Source organism: Ahaetulla prasina, chromosome 11, assembly GCF_028640845.1.
Source record: "Ahaetulla prasina isolate Xishuangbanna chromosome 11, ASM2864084v1, whole genome shotgun sequence".
NCBI lineage: Eukaryota > Metazoa > Chordata > Lepidosauria > Squamata > Colubridae > Ahaetulla > Ahaetulla prasina.
In genome coordinates this window covers 15,555,535-15,572,822 of record NC_080549.1, presented here as the reverse complement: position 1 = coordinate 15,572,822, position 17,288 = coordinate 15,555,535, and the positions used below count along the sequence as shown (strand labels likewise).

At 43.2% G+C, this 17,288-nt stretch overlaps 1 protein-coding gene across 1 annotated transcript in view; it reads left to right on the top strand.

Moving 5' to 3' along the window:
* DACH2 (dachshund family transcription factor 2) overlaps positions 1 to 17,288 on the top strand; it is a 371,548-nt gene that overhangs the window by 55,676 nt on the left and 298,584 nt on the right. The window lies entirely within an intron of this gene.

Genomic DNA, 17,288 nt, shown 5'->3' with positions numbered 1-17,288 from the left:
ACAGCCTGAGAAGGAGAGCTGTGAATCTTTTAGCCCGTGTTTTAACTACTGGTCAAGACATTTTATTCAGCATTTTTTTGGGGGGGTGGGGAGTGGCTGTTAAAAAGCAAAATTCTTCGAGTGAAAAATATCCTTCTGTGCTTCAGAAATGATGCGGGAATTGCCCACTCAGGCCATGAATCCAGGGAAAAATCTCACCTCTGCAAATCAAATTGATTAACACTGGCTGATCCTTGCATAACTCGATGTGAGGAGTTCTGACAAAAAAGTTGTTGGCGACAGAGATGGGTGTGCAGGAAGGAGGATGCTAGTCCTGACAGGAAGGAATCACGCAGGTTAAGTCCATGTTTGGGGGCAAGAGAGGACAGTACATTTTGAGATCAGGTGGTGGTCCCACTCATAAAATCACTCTGAAGATTATTTGCAGAGTTGGAAGGGACCTTGTAGGTCGTCTCGTCTAACCCCCCCCCCCACAAGCAGGAAACCCTATACCATTTCTGACAGATGGCAGTCCAGTCTCTTCTTGAAGGCTTCCAGTGATGAAGCTCCCACAACTTCTGATCAGTCCTAGTACGTTGATATATTAGACCAGGGGTGTCAAACTTGTATTACAGTAATAGCCAAAATTGTGGAAACCTTTTGGGAAAAGTGTATTTTTGAGATTTGATGGCCAATAACACCACTTTTTTTGGGGGAGTTTCAAGATAATCATATTCCACTGCTGGAATGGCATGGGAATAGCCTAGACCTTAACCCAGTGCTTCTCAATTATTTTCTGTCATGCCCCCCTAGGAAGAAGAAAATATTTTTCGCACCCCCCCAGCGCGACTGTAAACACGGGGCTTAGCTTGTTATGAGAGTGTTTGCCGAGGTCAAACGCGCCCCCCTTTACGGAGCCTCACGCCCCCCCTGGGGGGCCCGCCCCACTATTTGAGAAGCACTGCCTTAACCTAATTGAAAATCTATGGAGCCGACTAAAGAAGCTTGTTAAGTCAGAAGCGACCCACCAATAAAAGTCAGTTAATTAATAGAAGCAATCCTTCAATCTTGGTTTCACCTTATAATAACAGCTGCAGAACTAAAAGACTTGGTTCACTCCATGGGAAGACATTGTAAGGCCGTAATTCATGCTAAAGGTTATCCAACTAAGTATTAACTGACATGGGGATAATTTTTGTATATCTCGTTTTTTCTATGTGCTTCACTTTTCTTCTTTCTACTGTAACTGCTATTCTAATAGCAAATCCTTCATAAAAGTTATTGCATTATGTTCTTGATTAAATTATCTTTCCATTGATATATAATTTTATGGTACTACTTCCCCCCCCCCCCCAAAGTGGTGTTATTAGCTAGTTTTAGAAAATACACTTTTCCCAAAAGGTTTCCACAATTTTGGCCACTACTGTATATTCCGCATGGAATTTTCATCTTTAAGGCTGTGAGCAAAGAGGCCAGGTGGCCTGTGAAGAAGCAAGCAAATTAGGGAATATCCCTGCATTGAGGGCCCGTTTCCCATAGCCCCATAGATATTGGAACCCCCTCGCTCCTTCCTTCCTTCTTCTTTTTTCTCCTCCAGAACTAATGAAGGGCCCTTTGATGGACACGACACTCCGATTTTAAATAATGGAGAGTTTAATGGAATCATGAATAAATAGTAACAGATTTGTCTGTCAAGAATTAAATAGTGGGACTTCTGTGATTAATATCAGAAACCCATCCGAAATAGTTTTAGCCATTTCCTACAGGTGACATCTGTGCTTAAATATAATTTTCCTCTCCCTGTTCTGGCACGACTGTTAATTACTTACTCAATGTAGTTCAACATTTAGTTAATAAATATGTCAGGCTTTTACCCTGGTATTCTTTTCGGCGGAGTTGTGAATTTGCAATTAGTTTTAGATTTACTACATGGTGACAGACAGTGCTATATAAATAGAGGTTAAACACACAATTTACATATTAATTTCATGATTCATTTATTCAATGATTTATGTGGATATAGATTGTATTTAATCTCGGTGCTGTAGTTGTTTGAAGCATGACGGACAGAATCGCTACGCTGGGCTGGGCTAGTGCAGTAGCGCGAGTTGTATTGAGTGGCGATCACCAAAGAGACGAAGCCACTTACTGGAATTGTGTGGATGCGTTAAATTTAATGCTTGCACACGAGGGGTTTACAATGGGAGGAAGGGGTGACACTTGGAACACCGTGTACATTTTTTTCTTCAAAGTTGCTTTGAATATTGGGAATGTCCTATACAAACACGCAAAGAAAATTCAAGTTCCAATACAAGAGAATATTTGTTGAAATTAAGGGTCCTCGATGCTCTCTGAGCTTGGTTTTCTTGCAGATGTTTCATGACCCAGCTAGGGAACATTATCAGTGCTAGAAGGCAGGGGGGTTGTCATGGGAAGGAGGAGGAGGAAAAGGAGGAGGTGGTGGGGATCTGTGGGGTCCTTGGTGCTTTCTGAGTGTCATCGGTTTTTTTTTTAAATTTCTTTTTGTCACAACAGTATACACAAACAATTGTCATAGATAAAACAACATATTTTGAAGAATATATATATATATATGTAAAAAAATATGCATCAACTATATCAATTTGATATGATGAAGGGAACAATAGGACAGGAACGGTAGGCACTTTTGTGCTCTTATGCACGCCCCTTATAGCCCTCTTAGGAATGGGGTGAGGTCAATAGGAGACAGTTTTTGGTTGAAGATTTTGGGATTTTGAGTAGAGACTATGGAGTCAGGTAATGAGTTCCAAGCATTAACAACTCTGTTACAGAAGTCGTATTTTCTGCAATCAAGTTTGAAGCGGTTAACATTAAGTTTAAATCTATTGTTTGCTCTTGTATTGTTGCGATTGAAGCTGAAGTAGTCTTTAACAGGAAGGACATTGCAATAGATGATTCTATGAGTTAAACACAGGTCCTGTCGAAGGCGGCGGAGTTCTAAATTTTCTAAACCCAAGATTTCAAGTCTGTTGGTATAAGGTATTTTGTTGTTTTCGGAGGAGTGAAGAACTCTTCTAGTAAAATATTTCTGGACTCTTTCTATTGTATTTATGTCAGAGATGTGGTATGGGTTCCAGACGGATGAGCTGTATTCAAGAATAGGTCTGGCAAAGTTTTCTTGGAGACATTTCATTACCCAACTAGGTAACATCATCAGTGCTAGAAGTGAGTAGGGTTTGTGGGGAGAAGGAGGGGAGGAGGAGCAGGAGGAGGACTGTGGGGTCCTTGGCGCTCTCTGAGCTTGGTGGTTTTCTTGCAGACATTTCATCACCCAACTATGTAACATTATCAGTGCTGGAAGGGAGGGAGTTTGTGGAGAGGAGGGAGAGGAGGAGGACGACGACTGTGGGGGCCTTGGCGCTCTCTGAGCTTGGTGGTTTTCTTGCAGACATTTCATTACCCAACCAGGTAACATCATCAGTACTAGAAAACACTGGGGCTGTGGATTGGAGGTGGGAGGAGATAGGTAATGAATTCTAGGACTAACATTGAGGATGTTACCCACTTGGGTAATGGAATGTCTACAAAAAAATAACCAAGCTCAGAGAGCACCAAGGACCCCTCATAATTCAAGGTGTTCATCCAGGAAAACTTGTGTGTGTGTGTGTGTGTGCACGTATTGTGTATGCATATATGAATATGCTTAATCTGCCACAGATTAGATTTCTGGAATTGGTAGTAGTTTGGGTTGGAACTGGCTGCTGACACTTGCACGCGGACAGCTTGGTGACCAAGGGTTAGACCCATTGGAGCTCTTTTAATTCCCTCACCTGGTGTCCTCCAAGAGCATTTCCCATCCTCTTGTAGGAAGCTGTGCAGATGATCTTGGGGAAGATATCCAGAACAAGACAGGTGCTGAAATGTGTGCATTAAGCCCAGGGAGGTGCTAAAGTATTGAGAAGACATTCAGACCGAATCTGAATGGGATGGAAAACATAGGAGAACTTGCAAGTTTCCATTGCTACAGCTTAGCTCTAGCCTTCCTCTGTAGGGTTGCGGTGGCTCAGTGGCTCAGTGGCTAAGACGCAGAGCTTGTCGATCGAAAGGTCGGCAGTTCAGCGGTTCGAATCCCTAGTGCCGCGTAATGCTCCCGTAACTTGTCCCAGCTTCTGCTAACCTAGCACTTCGAAAGCATGTAAGAAATACAAGTAGAAAAATAGTGACTGCCTTTGGTGGGAAGGGGACAGCGTTCCTTGCGCCTTTGGCGTTGAGACATGTCAGCCACATGACCACGGAGACATCTTTGGACAGCGCTGGCTCTTCAGCTTTCAAACGGAGATGAGCACTGCCCCCTAGAGTCGGGAACAACTAGCATATATGATGTGCGAGAGGAACCTTTACCTTTATCTTTACCTAGCCTTCCTGTAGAGTTAGCTTCCTGATCTGTTCTACCTCCTAGGGCTGACATATCTCCAGTAAGGACAGGTGTAGAATGGGAGTTGTAACTAGTGGAGAAGAGGCTGGGTTTTAGACTTGACAGCTATACTCCAGTGGCCTTCCTACAAATTAGCTTCCGCTGGGGTTAGTAGGTTTGACAGAGTCTGTTGCAGAATCCCAGAAGGCAACCTTCTGAGCATTTTGAGTGCCTCTTGTGGACACTCCCACAAAATAGATATCTTGGCAAAGTGTGGATTGCCTGTTTGGAAAATCGTGGTTGGCATGGCTAATGCCCAGTGGTTTTGGCCACTGGATGGAATCTTGAATTGTGTGTGGGGTTCCGTGGTTCTCTACGAGCTTGTGTGATTTCCTTGTGGATGTTTCGTTACCAAATTAGGTAACACCATCAGTGCTAACATTGGTGGCACAGTGATTAAAAGGCAATACTGCAGGGCTAACTAACTGCTCACTCCAGGAGTTTGATTCTGAGAAGCTCAAGGTTGTCTCAGCCTTCCATCCTTCTGAGGTGGGTAAAATGAGGACCCAGATTTTTGGGGGGTCAACATCTAGCACTATGATGTTAGCTGCTGTTTTGGTGTCCTCTATGAGTCCCATCCATTGAAATGACCCATACCACCACAACAGAGTTGTGGGTGATATGAGGTAAAAGGTAAAGGTTCCCCTCACACATATGTGCTAGTCGTTCCTGACTCTGGGGGGCGGTGCTCATCTCCATTTCAAAGCCGAAGAGCCAGCACTGTCCGAAGACGTCTTTGTGGTCATGTGACTGGCATAACTCAATGCCAAACAAGATGGAACGCTGTTACCTTCCCACCCAAGGTGGTCCCTATTTTTCTACTTGCATTTTTTACGTGCTTTCGAACGGCTAGGTTGGCGGAAGCTGGGACAAGGAATGGGAGCTCACCCCATTATACGCGGCACTAGGGATTTGAATTGCCGAACTGCCAACCTTTGTGATCGACAAGCTCAGTGTCTTAGCCAAAACAGTAGGTTGTGAGAGTTTTGCCAAGCTGCAGTTAATCCAAACATTTCCTGTTAGGTCAGAATGCATCTTCTGCTTTAAGCGACTGTGGTTAATTTAGTGAATGGTTGGGTTGATTTGATCACTTTGGATTTGTAGAAATCGTCTGCTGTTATTTAATTCCCTTTGACAAGTTGCAGATTGATGCCAGCCTCCTCTCGCTGGTACTTTTTAGGTTCACCATAATTTGAAAGAGGTTTTGAACACATGCTAACCACCCCCCCAGAATTTCCGAAGGGAAAGAGGTGGAATTCATAACTCCTAAGATTGAATTTTCAAACCTTATTTCTCCATCACTTATTCTTCTTCAAAAATCAATTTCTAGTATTGATTTTTTGTTTTTTTGTTTTTTTTAAAAAGAGCTGATTGTGAAGTTGAATCTGGCTTTCCAAGCCCCTAGAATTGGAAGCTGCAAAGGAATGGATGCAGTAGGAAACAACGCCAAACAATATTTAAATGACACAATCCTGGCAAAAAATAGATAACTGTCCATTATTTCTGCCCAAGAATAAAAGTACTTAAGGAAAGTAATTGTAAATGGCTCCTGACATTTGTTTTTCAGAAATTATTTGCATCTGGTTTCCTGCATGGGAGATTTTTTTTTTAAGAAAAGACAATATCTTGCAGTTGTTAAACTGAAAGAAAACAGGGTGATGAAGGAGAAAAAGAAATAGCAATCGAGAATTGAGTCCAACACCCCAACCATGTAGATTGTACTATCTGTAAATTATTAAGACCATTGTTGGTAAGTATGAATAAATGGGAATGATTTATATAGCAACAGCACTTAGACTTATATACCGCTTCACAGTGCTTTATAGCCCTCTCTAAGAGGTTTACAGAGTCATCATTTTGCCCCGACTATCTGGGTCCTCATTTTACCAGCCTTGGAAGGATGGAAGGCTGAATCAACCTTGAGCCGGTCAGGATTGAACTGCTGGCAGTTGGCAAAATTAGCTTGCAATACTGCCTTCTAACCACTGGGAAGGAAGGGAGGGAGGGAGGGAGGGAGGGAAGGAGGAAGGAAGGAAGGAAGGAAGGAAGGAAGGAAGGAAGGAAGGGCAATAGTAATAGCATTTAGATTTATATACTGCTTCACAGTACTTTACACCCCTCTCTAAGTGGTTTACGGAGTTGGCATATTGCCTCCAATAATCTGGGTCGTCATTTGACCAACCTTGGAAGGATGGAAGGCTGAGTCAACCTTGAGCCGGTCAGGATCGAACTGCAGGCAGTCAGCAGAATTAACCTGCAATACTGCATTCTAACCACGGCGCCACCAAGGTCCCTAGTTCTCAACCTTTTCTTCACCAGGGAACTGCCTTTAAATACCTTTTATGGTCACGGACCATGGCCCCGGGCCGCAAAGACTTTAACAAAAGATTTAAATCATTACGTATCTTCAAACCTTCGCCAGACCGCCTCTGATGACATCACATCCCCCCAGTGTTCCTCAGACCACAGGTTTCGAGAACCATTGATTCGTATTATCCGAGGCACTGATATATTGCAACATGAAAGGTGAAATTAACGCTGTAATCCTGGACCACAGTGCCTTGAGTGTATACCTGATTTAACTTGAGACTTCCGAGTAGATCTGTAGAGATTTGTCCTACAAAAAGCGTCTTGCTCTCCTCTAATTTAAAGTGTTCTATGCCGGTTCTCTTCAGCAAACAAAGGAAGATAAATTCATGCGCCTGTTGGTATTTGGGATCAGAAAATGGTTCATGGATGGGGAAGCAGAGCGAGGGGAGGATTAAAAGCAACTACAGAGAAAGCTCAGCTGCTGTTAAGATCTTATGAGAATAAACGAGCAGCCATGTCAAAGGAAGCCGCTCCGAATGTCTACTTCAGGGCTCTTGATTTTGCAAAGGAAAAACATAATTGGGGCCATTTAGAAAATGGCTTTTGTGATTTAATTTTTGAAGTGCCTGAGCTGTGAAAATAAGTGTTTTCGCTCTCCTGTAGTCGGTGGACTATGTCAAGCGCCCTTCCCTCCTCCTCCTCCTGTGGGTATTAAGTCATAACAAGGCCACAGAACTGAAACTCGCTGGGAAATTTTGGGAATAGTCCTATATTTACAACAGTTTGTTTAGCGATCGATCAAAATTAACAACGGTGCTGGAAAGAGGGAGCTCGTGATTCTTTTTCACACTTACAACCGTTGTGGTATCTCCATGGTCACATGGTCAAAATTCAGATGCTTGGCAACTGGTTCAGATTTATGACGGTTGCAGTGTCCTGGGATGTAACAGAGTTGGAAGATATCTTGGAGGTCATGTAGTCCAACCCCTTGCTCACGCAGGAGGTCTATACTAGGGATTCGAACCGCTGACCTTTCTGATCGACAAGCTCAGTGTCTTAGCCACTGAGCCACCTAGCCAGGATTTGTGACCTTCTGACAAGCCAAGTCAATGGGGAAGCAACAAACGAGTTACTAACTTAACAGCTGCAGGAATTCACTTAACAACTGTGGCTAGAAAGGTCATAAAATGGGGCAAAAAAATTCACTTAAATGTTTCACTTAGCAACATAAATTTTCAGCCAATAATAAAATTTGTTCCAGATTTCATAATACTCTGATTCATTCTTATCTTTAAGTTCCAAGGTCAGTCTGTCCATTTCTGCGCAAATTAATATTTTAGCTAACACTTCTTCTGTGGGGGATCTCTTTGTTTTTCCATTTTTGTGCAAAAGCTAATCGTGCTCCTTTTAAAATGTGTAACATTAGATAAATTGTGCTCTTGTTGTATTTACCCTCTATAATACCTAGTAGAAAGAATTTTGGTTTTCCTTCTATATTTTCCATTAGTTTCTCCTCTATCCATTGTCTTAAATGGAACCAAAATTTTGCAGCTTTTGGGCATTCCCACCATATGTGATAAAAGGTTTTAACTCTTGACCTATTCTTGTAGAATACATGTAGTAGAGGCTAAGGAATCTAAGAAAGAAAAGGGAATATTTCCAAATGGAATAAAAAGCAGATGGACATTTCAAAGTCATTTATCAGAGGAGAAGGATGGATGGATGGATGGATGGATGGATGGATGGATAGATAGATAGATAGATAGATAGATAGATAGATAGATAGATAGAAAGATACAGATAGCTAGCTAGCTAGCTAGACAGAGAGAGAGAGAGAGAGAGAGAGAGAGAGAGAGAGAGAGAGAGAGAGAGGGGTAGGGTAAGTAGGTAGGTAGATAGGTAGATAGATACCGTGTTTCCTCAAAAATAAGACCCTGATATATATTTTTGAACCCCGAAATAAGCGCTTGGCCTTATTTTCGGGGAAGTCTTATTATTTTGGGGCTCCTCTTGCCGTCTTACCTGATTTCCAGCTCTATGTTTAAATATTTTCAGGGAGGGCTTATTTTTGGGGGGAGGCTTATTTTAACACATGTGCTCAAAAGCCCAATTAGGCTTATTATCAGGGGATGTCTTATTTTCGGGGAAACAGGGTAGATAGATAGATAGAGAGAGAGATAGATAGATAGATAGAGAGATAGATAGAGAGATCTTTTGCTGTATTATTGTATTAACTTTTTTCTAATCTCCAAATATTTGAATTTGCTGTAAATTGGACAGACACCAGTGCTTAAGTTTGATCATTAATGCAGCATTTGATGAAAAGCTTGATTTATAGACACATCTGTATTTAGTTTAAGGTACTAAGGTTAAAATACCGGCTCTCCAGGGAGTTTTACTTGATATCTTCATATTGCTAGATGGTTCAAATCTGTAGGAACAGCTGGTGTTTTCCCCCCCAGATTACATCTGGACACTTGAGTTCACACATTGACATACTCTTTGTTTTAACTGTGGTCTGTTGATGGTCAGAGTGTTTGGAGGGCTTGATTATAAAGACTGGACTTAAAGCAGTGGACTAAACACTTCTCCATTGCAAGCCAATGATCCAAAAACTGAGCTTCTTCCAGGAACTTTGTTCCAGTTGCAGAATTCTTTCAAGAACATTTTTGTCCTTAAAATCAAAATCTATACACATTAATGATCCATTCAATTATTGTTAATATTTAAGCCATTTTCCAAAATGTATTTTAATGGGACAAAGGAAAGTTTTGATGAATGATGAATTAGAAATCGTTATAAAGATTAGCAAATGTGGCATTCTGCATGTGAACTAGGTGATAGTTGCCCGGTGAGATAACATTTCTGCAATCATTTGTTTCACAAAATACGGAGACGTCGCACATCCTTATCTCATTCCTTGTTTGATGCTGAACTATTTACTACGCATTGCATTGACTTTCATGCATGCTTTGCTTCCATTATCTATAGCTCTTACCACATTAAGCAACCAACCTTCAACTCCATATTTGTGTATCTTATTGATCAACATACATTTTATGTTGATTGACATAAACCTACATTTTTATTGATCCGCATATAGTTTAGAATTTCCTTCTCCTTTTGCATGTAAAATCAGAATTGGGCATCAACTTTTGGAGGTGTCTGAGATTATACCCAAGTTTTGGATGATGCCTTAACATTTTGTAATTGCAGAAGGAGTTTTGAGCACAGATTAATCCATATTTCTGTTAAGTTTCATTCCTTTCCTTTCCTTTCCTTTCCTTTCCTTTCCTTTCCTTTCCTTTCCTTTCCTTTCCTTTCCTTTCCTTTCCTTTCCTTTCCTTTCCTTCCCTTCCCTTCCCTTCCCTTCCCTCCCTCCCTCCCTCCCTCCCTCCCTCCTTCCTTCCTTCCTTCCTTCTTCCCTCCCTCCCTCCTTTCCTTTCCTTTCCTTTCCTTTCCTTTCCTTTCCTTTCCTTTCCTTTCCTTTCCTTTCCTTTCCTTTCCTTTCCTTTCCTTTCCTTCTGCAATTGACTTGTCCAGATGTTACGTCAATCAACTCCAGCAGCTGACATGGGTAAACTTTTGAAAGATATAAATAATTCCAAAGCAAATATTCCGGTTCTCTTGCTCGCCCTTTAGCACCCTGGTGGCTTCCAGATGTTTTGAGATTTCAATCCATTTGCTTACCTTGTTGAATGTGTTCATTTTTAGAAAGGGGAAAAAATTCTCCTTGGAAAGCTATAACAGCAGACAAGCCCCTTCCCAAACTTCCATATAAGTCAAAGTGAAAGATGTAAGCAGTGGACACATTGCTTGGTTGAAGGAAGTTTTGATTTCTTAGCCGATGAATTAGAGATAGATCCAGAAGTGGGTTTTGCAGACTTGTCTGAGAAAACAGTTTTCTTACTGGACTCCTAATTATTTAAGTTCTAATTCTTTTTCATGAGATGAATGTAAAATCCACTGATCTTGAGGTGGCGGAAGAATAGGTATCTTTCTCTCCATACTTTGTGCCTTCTCTTGAAGTTGCAGAGCCTGAATCGAAGTTTGAAAAGCTTTCTTTAAGGGTAGATAAGAGATGTAGAATGAAAAGTCAGAATTTCCTAATGGGGGCGCATGACGTTAACAATGTACATCCCTTGTACATGTTGTTGTTCATTGTAATCTAGAGCAGTGATGGCGAACCTTTTCGGGGGGGGTCACGCACATGTGTGCCCACACCCATAATTCTATGCGCCCCACCCCCGCGCATGCACACGCGACTCTTCCCCCCCCCCCGACACGCAATGGCCCGCTGGCTCATTTTTCTCTCCTACCTGTCTCCAGAGCCTCTCTGTGAGTCTGGGAGGGTGGAAAATGGCCTTCCCCATTTCCTTGGAGGCCCTCCGGAGGCCAGAAACGTCCCGTTTACCAAGTTCCGGTTGGACAGGAAGTGACGTTTTTTGTTGTCTCCAGCGTCCAGACTCCTAGAGAGGCTCTGGGAGGGCGGCTGGGGACAGCAAAAAAAAGTCACTTCCTGTCCAACCGGAAGTTGGACGTTTCTGGCCTCCGGAGGGCCTGGGGAAGGATGGGAAAGGCAGTTTTCCATTCCCCCAGACTCCTAGAGAGGCTCTGGAGCCAGATAAGAGAGAAAAACGGGCCTTCCCCACCACCACCCAGGTCCTCCGGACGCAGGAAACAGCCTGTTTCCCTACTTCTGGTGGGCCCAGAAGGCCCGAAAATCAGCTGGCCAGTGCGTGCATGTGCACCGGAGCTGAGCTCGCGTGCCCACTGATATGGCTACACGTGCCACCTGTGACACGCATGCCATAGGTTCGCCATCACAGATATAGAGTGTGGTGTCCCAAAGGTGTTTTTCAAAAGGCCACTGGACTTTCTTCATTTTTTCCTTGATGTCATTTCGCTTCTCATCCAAGAAGCTTTTTCAGTTCAGTTCTTAGAACTGAACAAGCTCTTTGGATGAGAAGCAAAATGTTTGCAAGGGAACAAGGAAAAAAGTCCAGTTGCCTTTGGAAAAGCATCTTTGGGGACAACCATCACTTGGATGATTGAGACTCTCCATAGAAGTAGAGTACTGTGGTTGACAATACAGGAGTCATGAACTCGTATCAGATGAAGGAGGAATATCAAAATAATATAATAATAACAGTTTCCTGATTAATAGAATCACAGAACACATCTCCTTTGTCTTCAATAATCAACAAAGATGATTAGGGGACTGGAGGCTAAAACATATGAAGAATGGTTGCAGGAACTCGGTATGTCTAGTTTAATGAAAAGAAGGACTGGGGGAGACATGATAGCAGCGTTCCAATATCTCAGGGGTTGCCACAAAGAAGAGGGAGTCAAACTATTCTCCAAAGCACCTGAAGGCAGGACAAGAAGCAATGGGTGGAAACTAATCAAGGAGAGAAGCAACCTAGAACTAATTTCCTGGCAGTGAGAACAATTAATCAGTGGAACAACTTGCCTCCAGAAGTTGTGAATGCTCCAACACTGGAAATTTTTAAGAAGATGTTGAATAACCATTTGTCTGAGATGGTGTAGTGTTTCCTGCCTGGGCAGGGGGTTGGACTAGAAGGCCTCCAAGGTCCCTTCCAACTCTATTGTTGTTGTTGTTCTTCTTGTTGTTGTTATTATTTATAAGGGTATTTATTTATCATTTCACAGAGAAATCACCTGCTAAGAATGATTGGGGTAGCTTCATCCCTTAACTTGATGAGGCTTTTTTCTCCACAAATCTCGGGTGTTGGTTCAGAGCAGTTCGGGCGAACCGGTAGTGCCTGCCCACCCACCCAGGCACCATCCCGTCCTATATCGCTGTGTTTTTGACGCCGCACGCATGTGTGGATGGTGCGCGCAAGTGAATTGCCATGTTGTTTGATGTTCCATGCATGTGTGGATGGTGCATGCGAGCGAATCTCCATGTTTTGTGACGCCGCCCGTATGTGTGAACGGCAAGCATGCGTGTGAGCTCACATTTCTGATGCTGGACGAACTGGTTGCTACAGTATGTAAATCCCACCTCCGGTGCTGATGTAAGAACCACTCAGTTTCTCATCTAAAGATTCTCAACCCCAACTCTTCACCCTCTTTTATGAGAACCCTCCTAATCATAGCTTTTTAATTAGCACAAGTCGTTAGTTTCTGATTAGTTTACAGAAGAATAAGGATTGAAGAGGATTATTTCTCCTTAATAAGGCTTCTTGATTTGAATCTTAAACATTTAGACTTGGTGGGGTAGGGTGGAGATGGTATACAGAGAGTTTCATGAGTTCTATGAAAGTGTTGTAGATTCATCTTCAGCATTTTTGTTCTAGCATGGTCCTCTTCAAGAATGAAGTAGCAGATAGGATAGGACCTACACTGCTTCCCAGTGCTTTACAGCCCTTTCTAAATGGTTTACAGAATCAGCACATTGCCCCCAAACAATCTGGGTCCTCATTTTACTGACCTCGGAAGGATGGAAGGCTGAGTCAACCTTGAGCCAATCAGGATTGAACTGCTGGCTGTGGGCAGAGGAAAAGGAAGGAAGAAAGGGAGGGAGGGAGGAAGGAAGGACAACAGCATTTAGACTTATATAGTGCTTCACAGTGTTTTACAGCCCTCTCTAAGCGGTTTACAGTGTCAGCATATTTCCCCCAACAATCTGGGTCTTCATTTTACCCACCTGGGAAGGATGGAAGGTTGAGTCAACCTTGAGCCTGGTGAGATTCGATCTGCCAAATTGCAGTCAGCCGGCAGTCAGCAGAAGTAGCCTGCAGTACTGCACTTTAACCACTGTGCCTCCCCGGCTCAACGCTGCACCCCACTTCTCAATGTTGACTGGAGTTAAATGGACTTAAGACACTTTCCCACTTTACATAACCCCCCTGCCACCCCAACCATAAGTGGTGGGGGGAACAACGTCTTATCAGGGAAAAAACCAACCAGACTCGTTTTTGGTCTGCATTAACATATTCGAGGATGCTTGTTCCTGATAACTTACTTGCATTTTGAATTTAGACATCCATTTGCTCTATTTCTTAGACTTTCCTTCAGGGATCATTATTCTACTGCATCCAGCACAGGAAGTTTCAAGGTCAGCATTACTTGAACAGTTGTAATAGTCCCAACAGAAAGATAAATATATATTGACTGTAGCTGAAGCTGCGGATCTTGCGGTAGCTGAAGGTCAACGACCCTCTGAGGTGCTCCTCAACCTTCAGATGTCTATAGGTTAAATCGCTGATGAATTGCTCTTACAGGGGGAGGAAATGCATTGGATGCAACATTGAACATAAGAAGGTAGGTCTGTCCATGAAAATCACGGGGAAGGGTAGAACTGGGAAAACAGAAACAGCCTTTCCCCATTTATACTCATAGGAACTTCAGAATCAGTTTAATTTGAGGCATCTTTACCCCATTCCTCTGGCCCAGGAACAAATGCAGCATTTTGCAGAGTATAAGACACACTCCCCTTCTAAAAGAGGCTGAAGATTTGGGTAAGTCTTATACTCCAAAGGTAACCCCGCCCACCTGCCGCCCCTCACCTTTCGGCCTCCGCGCATCCTCTTCCTGACTGCCGAGATTGCCGCAGACAATGGCTTGTGTTTTTGGGCTCCGCATGTCGTGTTTTCAGCCTACAAATGCTCCGTTTGAGAGCCCTTCAAGGCTGTGGGGATTGCCAAAGCATATCGCCGCTGATCGCTGCCCAAAAATGCGATGCGTTTGGAGGCATGGTGCCCAAAATGGCTACCAGGAACAGCTGCTGACTTCTCTTACCCCTTCCGCACTTCGCCTGCTTCAGTCCCTGGAGCTCCCTCCGATGATCAGCTGTGCTTTTGAAGCTGTTTTTCAGCCCCAATGCGGTGCTTGCGAGCAAAGTGATCTTCCGCACTTTGCCTGCTTTTCTCATTGCTGCTCCCTACGATGATCAGCTGTGCTTTAGAAGCTGTTTTTTAGCCTCAACCAGCCCCAACCTCAAAACCAGCGAGTGAACTAATGTGCTGAAGCTGACCCGACTAAGGATGCTAGCCAGACGAATACTGGTAGGCAGATTTTTTTTTCCTATTTTCCTCCCCAAAAACTAAGGTGCATCTTATACTTGGTTGCGTCTTATACTCCGAAAAATAGGGTAATTACCGGAACGAATTTGAAACATAAATGCAGATAGTGCTCGACTTATACAACAGTTCTCTTAGTGACCATTCAAAGTTACAACGGCACTGGAAAAAAAGTGAGTTATGACCATTTTTGACACTGATGATCCTTACAGCATCCTCACAGTCATGTGATCCAAATTCAGACGCTTGGCAACGGACTCATGACAGTTGAACGTCCCGGGATCATGTGATCACCTTTTACAACCTTCTGACTGACACCAGCAAAGTCAATGGGGAAGCCAAATTCACTTAACAACCGGGAGACTAATTTAAGAACTGCAGTGATTCACTTAACAAACTTTTTTTTTTTTTGTTTACATTTATATCCCGCCCTTCTCCAAAGACTCAGGGCGGCTTACAGTGTATAAGGCAATAGTCTCATTCTATTTGTATATTTTTTTACAAAGTCAACTTATTGCCCCCCCCCAACAATCTGGGTCCTCATTTTACCTACCTTATAAAGGATGGAAGGCTGAGTCAACCTTGGGCCGGGCTTGAACCTGCAGTAATTGCAGGCTGCTGTGTTCTAATAACAGGCTTCATAACAGCCTGAGCTATTCTGGCCCCATTCCCTCCCCACTCCAGGGGAAGGATACTGCAAAATCTCCATTCCCACCCCACTCCAGGGGAAGGATACTGCAAAATCTCCATTCTCACCCTACTCTAGGGGAAGGATACTGCAAAATCCCCATTCCCTCCCCACTCCTGGGGGAAAGATATTACAAAATCTCCATTTCCATCCCACTCTGGGGTTAGCCAGAGGTGGTATTTGCCGGTTCTCCGAACTGCTCAAAATTTCTGCTACCGGTTCTCCAGAGCCTGCTGGATTTCACCGCTGGTTCACACTGAAAAATAGAGTACTTTGTGGTTGCGAATGCGCCAATACTGGAAGTCTTTAAGAAGATGTTGGATAATCATTTGTCTGAAATGGTGTAGGGTTTCCTGCCTAAGCAGGGGGTTGGACTAGAAGACCTCCAAGGTCCCTTCCAACTCTTCTATTCTATTCTATTTATGTAGAATTTCCTTCCATTCAGTCATCTGTCTGACTTCTTCTGCAAGGGTCTTGAAATCAAGGTGTGTCATTCTTTGCGGGATTGTCTCACAGACACACAAGTCCTCAAATCCATCAGAGTTGTCACTGCAACACAATAGCATGAGCCAATGAAAAGTGACATTGCTCAGAGTTTACATCGCCTGACTCGGAACTGAGATTATTTTTATATACGTGAAATATATTTAGCCCCAAAGTTTTTTTTAAGAATTTTTTTTCTTCAATGCTCCTCTTTTTTTTTTTTTTGAACTGGGACAAAAAAAAAAATACCCTTGAAATACAAAGGGGCTGCGGTATGGTCAAAGATAGTCTTAACTAGCTGTCAGTCAAAAAGAGAAATTTGTTGAGACACTTAATTACAAGATAATGTAGTCATCAAAATGTTGTTGTGGTAACTGACAGCTCATTTTGGACGGAAAGCTTAGCGCACCCTCCCTTGGGGTCAAAGATGCAGCAAGGTTAACTTAGTAATGACAAGTCTTTTATTATCGCATTATGACATTGAAAAAAATTGCAATTATACTAATAAATTAATAACAGTAATAAAGTGACAGTTATAATTGCATAATATACATGTTGTCAACTACCTTTTGGTGACATGGCTTGAATTTTTATTTTGGAGGCATCTTGCATTAATTCACTCCAGGCAGCACAAAGATTTTCCTTTGTCAATCTTTCCAGTATTCAGAATAGGAAACAGTTTCTATAATTGAGTGAAGGATAACTCAATAAGCACTGAATCCAATTCGGACAGTAGCAGCCCTTAGCAGGCGGGGGGCAATTTCAGAAACGTGGTTTAGTAGTTGGTGGGGGGCCAGAAGGTCTTAGGCAGGGGTGGGCTTCAAAAATTTTAGCAAGGGGTTCTCTGCCAGGTTGCCATGGTGGGAGTGGCCTAGTTGGTCTCCTCCACCATGTCTAGGAGGGGGTTGCTTTCCCCAGGCTCCGGAGGCTTTCCTTGAGCCTCTGGGAGGGCAAAAACAGCCTCCCCAGGCTCTGGAGGCCCTCAAACTTCCCAAACGTCTGGTAGGCCCATTTTCTGCCCTCCCCGAGCCTCCGTTTGCGTCCTATACTTACCTGGATCCAAAACGGGCCGCATAAAGACTCCTGGGAGGAGCAGGGTGGGTGGGGTCAGCCAAGAATGGGATTTGGGGGTTCTTTGAACTGCACAGAATCTTAGTTAGAGGTTCTCCCGAACCCTTGAGAATCCCCAGCAGACCACCCCTGGTCTTAGGGCAGAAGACTATATTGGGAAGTTGTGGGAGAAAGAGTAGCAACACCTAGGGTGGAGTGAAAAGAGGGAATCGGCCTAGAATCCCTATGTAGCCACAAGCGAACTACCGTATTT